Consider the following 9,479-nt stretch of genomic DNA (forward strand, 5'->3'; position numbering starts at 1 on the left):
ACTTCCCCCAGTTGCAAATTTTGCCTGGGGGGCTGGTCCTGGGAGAGAGCTCGTAATGAGCATTCTTCCTGGCTCTGAAATTATTTAATTTCACGGTGAGTTTACGCCCCGCGTTTAAAGGCTGGGGGCACAGTGAAAGCGGGTCATTTGTCTGGGCTCCTCCGGAGTGAGGACATTGAAGCCAATAAACAGTTTCATGCTGCCAGAGGCCCATGCTCTCATGCTCAACGCTAGATCCAAATGGACTGAGTGTAGAGGACTTGGACTTGATTAAATAGTTTATTCATTTATTTGAAAAATATATTTGAACACTGTGTTTGAGCTTCCCAGGGGCTGCCAGAGAGCCTGGACTCTTGCTATTGATGTCATGTGGCAGCTCCCTCTACAATTGCCGGGCTGCCTGGGTGGCCAACAGGACGGCGTGGGAGTGACAGGATGTGGCCCCTGAGGCTAGGACATGAAGCACATGGTAGCTGTCATCTTGCTTTCCTGAGGCACTAGCCTTGGGAGAAGCCACCCTGTCCTAAGCAGCCCCATGGAGAGGTCGGAGTGGCGAGACCTGAGGCCACTGGTCAACAGCCTGCACCGGCTTGGCCACCGGGAGAGTGGGCCCTTTTGGAAGTGAATCTTCCAGGCCCAGGCAAGCCTTCAGGTGACTGCAGCCTGGGCTGACCCCTGGGCTGATGCCTGGGTTGACACCTGGGCCGACGCCTAGATTGCAACCTCACAGGAAGGCTCCAATCCAGAACCATCCAGGATAGCTGCTCTCAAATTCCTTACCCACCCAAACGATGAGATAAATGTTTATAGTTGACCTGCTTTTACTCACCACACTCCTGACACCAACAGCCCATTTTCTGATTCTCTGGGTACCATCTTGGTGTTGAACAATTTGATTCCATTCTCACACTAGCTACCTGGGGTTAGTGTAGACCCCATAGGTCAGCCCCACACGACTGCCTGCATTTCAAATGCCAGTCACACGTTCTGACCTATCGGCTAGAAATCAGAGATTCCCACCCACCCTCCTCAGGTTGGATCATTTGTGAGATGGCTCACTTTACTTATGTTTACCCCGTTTGTTACAGAGAATTCAGCTCAGGGACAGCCAAAGGGAAGAGGTGCGTAGCGGAGAGTGTGGAGGTGATGGGGACATGCGGAGCCTCCAGGTCCCCTTGGGGGCACCACTCTCCCAGCACCTTGATGTATTCACTAACCCAGAAGTGTTCTGAACCCTGCTGTTTAGGGGTTTATGGAGGGTCATTACATAGACATGATCGATTAAATTAATGCCATTAGTGACAACTCAACCTTCAGCTCCTCGCTCCTGTCCCCTCCCCAGGGTACAAGGTAGGGATTGAATGAGGGCTGTAGGTGGGAGAGTCTGAAATTTCCAATCCTCTAAACATGCCTTGGTCTTTCAGGTGACCAGTCCCTCATATAGCTCATTTTTTATCCTGAAGCCAGCTAGGGGTCCCCAGCCACCAGCCATCTCATCCTATATAATAAAAGCCTAATATGTTAAGTGTCTGGTCAGCCAGTCGGCCATTCAATCAATTAAAGGGTAATATGCTAATGATATGCAAAGGCCTCTCAACCGCTCACTATGACATGCACTGACCACCAGGGGGCAGATGCTCCAACTGGTAGGTTAGCTTTCTGCTAGGGTCCCGCTGATCAGGACTGAGTGAGATGGGCCAGACATGCCCTGGAGCCCTCCCACGGTCCCTCCCCAGTTGGCCAACCTCCTGTATCTCTCCCTGGCCCTGATCATACACCAGTGGGGTCCCTTGTCTTGGCCTGCACCCTGTCGTAATTCTGGACCCCTCGGGGGATGTCAGAGAGCCGTTTTCAGCCCGATAGCAGAATGACCGTTAGCTATGATATGCACTGACCACCAGGGTGTAGAAGCTCAATGCAGGAGGTACCCCCGGGTGGCGAGCACAGAGGTGATGGCAGTAGTCTTTCCTGCCTTCATGGCAGTGCTAAGGATGTCCAACTGCTGGCTTAGGCCCGCTCCCCAGGGAGCGGGCCTAAGCTGTCAGACATCCCCCCAAGGGCTTCCAAACAGTGAGAGGGCACAGGCCAGGCTGAGGATCTCCCTCCCCCCCTAGTGCATGACTATCATTAGCATATAAAAGACATTCTGATCTCTCCAGAGATTCCAAGGGTTTTAGGAACTGGGGACAAAGACTAAACATATGTATTTCCTATTATATCACAATTGCTTTAAGCCAAAATAAACTCTGAGGTAGTGTTTTATTCAGTAATTGATAACGAATCCAGATGTTGGTACCTGGAAGAGGAGAGCCACCATGATAAAATAATGGGGTGTGATTTTGAAACAGGGTAGTGGACAGAAGGACTTTGTGAGTAGTGTCAGTGAACAGCTAAATAATATTGGAGACACCTGAAGTCAAGCCTCACTGACATTGGGTTGTAACCTTACATTTTAAAAGAAAAATTTCCACTGAACTCCAGATGCTGCTCCTTTCTCCATGGCCCTCGTATTTGATTGTAAAAAAGCTTCCTTAGGTAATTTCCAGATTTCCAAAAGAATGAATCCTTAGCACCAGGAATGGTATGAAGCCATTTTTGTTCATTCATGTATTCATCAAATAATTACTGAGCACCTAACATGCCAGAGACTCTCTTAGGCACTGGAGATAGAGATGTGACCGATACTGGTAAGGCCCCACTTTCATGAAACATACATTCCAGGGCAGAGAGGGAGAATAAATAAGTAAACAAAGTAATGAACATGATAATTTCCAGGGATGATGTGTTTTGAAGAATTAAAGTCTAAAATAAGAATAACCCTGATAAATAGTAGTGCTCTTTGATTTCTGAGGGCCCATTCCTTTCACACTGTTACAACATCTAGATTCTAAGCCTTCTGCCTATAGCTCACTTTTTATCTTACAGGATCATAATTGCCCAAACTTGGAAACAACTAAAATGTCCTTGGCCATAAGAACTTTAACCATGCAAACTGGGAATGAAACTCCTGACTTAGCTGATTCTTACAGAAGTGGCACACACCCAAAGCAGATAGAGAAACTTGGCCCTAAGTCATGAAGGGGATGAATGGGGAGGTACCAGGGACAAGGCACCTAAATGGCTTTACATGTAGCCTATTATGTTAAACCCCAAGGTTATTTCAAAAATTAAAATATATCGATTTTTTAAAAAAAAATTGGTTTTTTTACAGCAACTTATGTTCATAGTAAAAGTGAGTGGAAGGTGTAGAGATTTCCCATGTACCATCTGCCCCACACATGCATAGCCTCCCCCATTATCAACAGCCCTCAGCTGAGTGGTATATTTCTTATACTGGATGAACCTACACAGACCATCATAATCACTCTAAATACATAGTTGTACATTCTATGGGTTTGCATAAATGTATAGTGACATGTATGCACCATTATAGTACCATGCAGAGTAGTTTTACTGCCCTAAAATTCCTCTGGGCTCTGCCTATTCTTCCTCCCACCCACCTTTTCCTCACAACCCCTGACAACCACTGATCCTTTTACTGTCTCCATAGTTTTGCCTTTTCCAGAATGTCATATAGTTGGAATCAAACAGTATATCATCTTTTTTTTATATTTTGTTGATTTTTTACAGAGAGGAAGGGAGAGGGATAGAGAAGTAGAAACATTGATGAGAGAGAAACATCGAACAGCCGCCTCCTACACACCTCCCACTGGGGATGTGCCCGCAACCAAGGTACATGCCCTTGACCGGAATTGAACCTGGGACCCTTCAGTCCTTAGGCCGACGCTCTATCCACTGAGCCAAACCAGTTAGGGCGAGTATATCGTCTTTTTAAACTGGCTTCTTCACTAGGTCATAGGCGTTTAAGGTTCCTCAATGCCTTTTCGTGGTTTGATAGCTCATTTCCTTTTAGCACTGAATAATATTCCATTGACTGGATGCACCATGGTTTATATTTCCAACCACCTACTAAAGGACAGCTTGGTTGCTCCCAAGCTTTGGCAATTGTGAATAAAACTTGTCTCCACCCTTATCGTATCAAACAGTGTGCAGGTTTTCGTATGGACATACACTTTCAACTTTTTGGGGCAAATACCAAGGAGCATGATCGCTGGATTGTACGGTAAGAGTATCTTTAGTTTTTAAGAAACTGCCAAACCATGTTCCAAAGTGTCTGCACCATGTTGCATTCCCATAGGCAGTGAGTGGTTTCTCCGTACCTCTTCCAGCATGTGGTGGTGTCAGTGTTCTAGATTTTGGCCATTCTATTCGAGTGTCATGGTATCTCAATATTTTAATCACCTTAACTTAGAAGAAATTAGTATAACTTATTTTTTAGTATACCTTAACTTTTAATTCACCCCCTACACATTTAAATGCCTTTAATGTGTATGGCAAGCACTCATGTTTCGCTTGATAGGAGATAAAAGGAGTCCATAGGGCAAAATCAACTTAAAAATTTAGCTGGAAAATTAAAATTTTCTTCTCTCTGTGCCTCAGGTGCCCTCCTCTGCAAACAGGATAAATGATCAAAGAACCTGTCTCAGAGGCCTACTGGGAGGACTAAATTTTAGACTTTGAAAGACTTGGCAGAACAAAGAGAGGGCTCATGGCACACGGGCCCTGCACAGCGGTTTGATTCATGCTGGTGACGGCTGCTTTCTGGGATTAGTGCGTGAACACAGGGGCCGAGAGCTGCGTTCTTCTGCTTGGAACTCTTTACATGACCAAGAGTCCTGCCTCTTGCCCCGCTAACTATTACAATCTCCAAAGCACATGAGGAGGTTAAAAACAAACAGTATCACACATAACAGTATGCATAGCAAGTTGGCATGTGTATAAAATGGGAGAAAACATTTATACTAGTACATGGCTCTTTGTTCATTCCTCACATTGGTGAGTACTACTGTGTAATAGGCCTTTGGCTAGGTGTTCAGGATGCAGGAGTAAACAAAACAGAGGAAATGGCTACTCTTACACTATTAGTGTAAATGAAACTGATTTACGTGTTTTAGACACAGCACTTTGGAGTATGGTGCCTACTTTTTGAGAACGAAATAAAGGAAACTTCATTAAATTGGCCAAATGGGGAGAAGATCTTTTATAATTAATGAAATAAAAGATAGTGATGCTACTTTTATGAATGTACAGGACTCAACTAAGTGGGAAAAATAACTCAAGCTCTCTCACCAACAATATCAACAGGTAACAACTGGGTGGGAGAGGGTAATTCAGTGGAATTTTCCCAGAACTGAAGGAGTTGAACAGCCAATCCTGAGGAGCCTGTGGGTCAGCTGGCATTAATAACGAGACTCAACTCCCAACTCCCAGTCTTTGTGTCTCTCCATTTACATTTTTTAGGGAAAAATCATTACACTATGAGTCAAAGCAAGACTGGCCTGATTTTTTAGGAGCTGGCTCCCCCAGTTCCTCAAGAGAAGTAAGTTGACCCCCCACTTTCTTCCAGTCATGAAGAAGGGATAAGGTGGGATCTGTTGGCCTCCTTTTAACAATCCTAATCCTTCCACTCCCTACCCTTTTTTAACAAGAGCTGTGCAGAACGGCCCTGTCCATTTCTTCCTGGCTCCACACAGAGCCCGAGGTGGTTAAGGGCAGTGGTGGGCAGGGGCTCAAGTGCCTGCTAACCTCCTAGGTCCCTTTGCCCACTCCTGGTGCTCACCTGGCTCCACTGATGCAAATGGTCAGAATTACTCCCTTCCAAGGGCTAATATGATATGCTAGAGGCCCGGTGCATGAAATTCGTGCATGGGTAGGGTCCCTAAGTCTGGCCGGTGATCAGGGCTGATTGGGACCTTCCTTCCCCCAGCTGCCGGCTGCTGACCTGGGCCTTCCTTCATTCTGTGCCGTCCCCTGGTGGTCAGCTCATGTCATAGTGAGTGGTCGAACTCCTGGTCGGTCAAACTCCTGAGGGGACAATTTGCATATTAGCCTTTTATTATATAGGATAGTCAACTACACCAAAAAATTATGCAGGCCTTGGGGAGTGTGGAATGGTAAACTAGCCTTTCCTGAATTTTGGGAAGAATGATTTTATTTTAGAGAAGTTGAACGGTTTGGATACTGGAGCCAAATAGCAGTGGGTTCAAATTTGAGTTCTACCAATGACTAGCTGTGTAGCCCTAGGGTTTTGTGACCCCCGTATGTTTTCATTTCTTCAGGTGTAAGGTCAGTATGGTAAGTTGAATTGCCTCATTGGATTGTATAGCAGACTCAGCCTTGATCTCAGACTTCTGGCCTCCAGAACTGTGAGAAAATATTGTATGTTGTACAATCCACCCAGCCTGCGGTTTTTGTTCCACCAGCCCTAGGAAACTCATCGTGAGCAAAGCACTTAGAGCAGAACTGGAATTACTATTATTAGAAAGGGCATTACATGAGTGACTATAGGGAACTAGTGGGGGAATCGAGGAAGTGGTCAGTGGATGCCAAACATTATTTTTAGGACAAAAGACTCGGAGGCTCCGCATGACAAATATCCTGGTTCCAGATTCTTCCCTACAATGATCTGTCCATAAATAAAGGGGAGACTCGCCTCTGGGTAGGGTGGTGGCTTATTTTACTTTCATGCAGTTATGAGGAGACTGGGTCAAAGTTTGTCAGCAGCTCTGCTCACTGTTCGGTGAGAAACACTCAACCTCAGACTGTGGGGCTGCAAGGAAGACAGAGCGGCAGCAGCTCCCGGGTGTGGGGTGCACGGGAGTTGGCCCTGTGACTATGTGCCAGGCAACACTGACAAATTCAAAGGCTGCTGGGAGAGCAGGGAGGGAAACACCACTCCCCAAAGGGCCACGGAGGTGCGTCTCCACCTTTGCTGGAAGCAGGGACCTGAGCACCCTCCCACGCCTTGCTGTGTGGGCATGGCCGGGACTGTCCTCCAGTGTGATGCTGAGTTCGAAACCGCTGTCATTACCAGATCATTTAAAAAGATGTATATTTGTATTAATTTCAGAGAGGAAGGGAGAGAGAGAGAGAGAGATAGTAACTAACATCAATGATCAGAGGGAATCATTGATTGGCTGCCTCCTGTACACCCTACACTGGGGATCAAGCCCCAACCTAGGCATGCGCCCTGACTGGGAATTGAACCATGACCTCCTGGTTCATAGGTCAATGCTCAACCACTGAGCCACGCCGGCCGGGCTTTTCCAGATCATTTACAAGTGACTCGAAATCCTGGAAGCGATTTGCTCTTCTTGGTCGTTGTTCAGAAGGAGCCACTTGCCTGCGTGCGCGCCTTGTCCTCAGCACACTGTGATTCCAGCCTGCGTCCCCCACCAGCGCCGGTAACAAAGAGGGGGAATGCGGAAATTGTCCACAGTGTTTCCAACACTGCAGGTGCAGGGGGACAATCTCCATTTGTTCTCAGCAGGCTGGCTGATAGCTTCAGAAACCCTCCTGGCCATGGACTGCAAGCACCTCTGGGAGGGGCAGGACAGCCTTTCCCACCAAACTCCTGTCGGCATTGGCCAACCATGTTCACTTTAGCTCATTGTTTAAGAATCATAACAATGCGATTAATATGGGTCCTTCTGGAGTTTATCTGAGGAGGGAAGGTAAAGTTAAAAACAGGTTATTTTGAAACAGGAAGCTCTTTTTGTCAAATGGTATCAGTTCTACAGAACAATTCTCCAGAGGGCTCGGGGTGAGTGCGGGAGGGGTGCCTGCGCAGGGCATCCTACAGACTTTGCAAGGTCCGGATGGACCCCTTGTTCAGCTCTGTGCCGTCCAGCGTGGCCAGTCAGTGGAATGATTACATAGTGAAATGATATGTTTGATACGTGGGTTAAATATGAAAGTACAATTGACATAAATTTCACCTGCTGCTTTTCACCTTTTGAGAAATTTCTGCAGCCATTTTAACATTATACATTTGGGGCTCACATTACCTGTTCCATTGCACAGTGCTTGTTCAAGTTCATCTCTACAGTGTGTCTTACAACGGTTACTTGGGTGTTCTGGGAAGTTGTTTGCCAATTAAAAGTTTAGTCCTGCCTTTCAGCAAGTGATAACCAATGCCTCACTCAGATGCATTGTCTCTCCTGATTGCTTTTTATGTTTGGTTCAGATGATTTAGCAATTTGCTACCAAATATTGAAATCTATATTTGAGTCTAATTCTTTATATATTTATTTTTGTTTTGCTTCGTTAATCTTCACCTGGAAGATATTTCTCCATTTTTTTTTAGAGAGAGTGGAAGAGAGGGAGGGAGGGAGGGAAAGAAAGGGGGGGGGGAACATCGATATGAAAGAGACACATCTATTGGTTGCCTCCTGCACACACCCCAGGGCTGAGGATTGAACCTGCAACCCAGGTACATGCCCTTGACTGGAAATTGAACCTGAGACCCTTCAGTGCCTGGGGATGATGCTCTATCCACTGAGTCACACTGGCCAGGTCTATTTCTACATCTTTAAACCAGAGTGTTGGGAGTGATCTAATCCTAGAGCCTCCTTCTGGTTTTTGGATTTTATGATTCTGTTTTAAAATTTGGGCTTTTAAAAAGGAGAAGAAAAATCTAGATTAATCTTACAGCATCTTGACATTTGAAGTGTGATGGAGTTTTCCAAAGATAAAATTTTTTTTTCAATTCTATTCCTGCAGTGACGGAAGCCCGGAGTCAGCCTGTGTAGAGGCCAAGGCTGAGCAGGCAGAGAGGGGCAATGCTGCCTCCTACTGGGCAGGAGGGAAGCCACAGGCCCGCAGTGGGTGTCGGCACAGGCAGGTGGTGCTGGTCCTAGCTGAGTGAGACCAGCAGCCCAGGCAGCTGACACAGCACGTGTGTGTGTGTGTCCCAACAATTCCTCTGGTGGTCTTGTCCAGTCTGCCCCACACCCCTCACCAGGGGCCTACTGTTTGATGCAAACAGGAACTGACAGCCCCCCTGCTCGCTCTAAGGGTGTCTGTGGTCTGAGCTGGTGAAGCTGCGAGGATGTGAACCCAGAAGCTGCCCCCTTAGGGCTCCAGCCTCACGGAGACCACAGGCTGCGAGAAGGTGCCTGGTAAGCCAGGAGAGGTAGACTCTAGAGGTCAGCCCAAAGGGGGCTTCTGTCCCTTTTCACCAGGGGCTTGAGCAGTGCAGTCCCTAAAGCAGGTCTTTATAAGAAGGTGAGCTGAGGGCAAAGGACCTAAATAGACACTTTTCAAAAGAGGACATTCAGAAAGCCAAGAGACATATGAAAACATATGCTCAAAGTCACTAATCATCAGAGAGATGCAAATCAAAACAACAATGAGGTACCATCTCACACCTGTCAGAATGGCTGTCATCAACAATTCAACAAACGACAAGTGCTGAAGAGGATGCGGAGAAAAAGGAACACTTGTGCACTGCTGGTGGGAATGCAGACTGGTGCAGCCATTACGGAAGACAGTATGGAATTTCCTCAAAAAACTAAAAATGGAACTCCCATTTGACCCTGTGATCCCACTTCTAGGAATATATCCCAAGAAACCAGAAA

General features: G+C 46.6%; 1 long non-coding RNA gene across 1 annotated transcript in view; it reads right to left on the bottom strand.

Annotated features, from left to right (window-relative positions):
* Positions 1-2,079: 2,079 nt before the first annotated feature.
* Positions 2,080-9,479, bottom strand: part of LOC107182140 — a 12,654-nt gene continuing 5,254 nt past the window's right edge. The window contains exon 3 of the long non-coding RNA XR_001512867.1: positions 2,080-2,121. This is a non-coding gene — a long non-coding RNA (uncharacterized LOC107182140). The remainder of the gene's footprint in view (positions 2,122-9,479) is intronic.

Source organism: Myotis davidii, unplaced genomic scaffold, assembly GCF_000327345.1.
Source record: "Myotis davidii unplaced genomic scaffold, ASM32734v1 scaffold173, whole genome shotgun sequence".
NCBI classification, from domain to species: Eukaryota; Metazoa; Chordata; class Mammalia; order Chiroptera; family Vespertilionidae; genus Myotis; species Myotis davidii.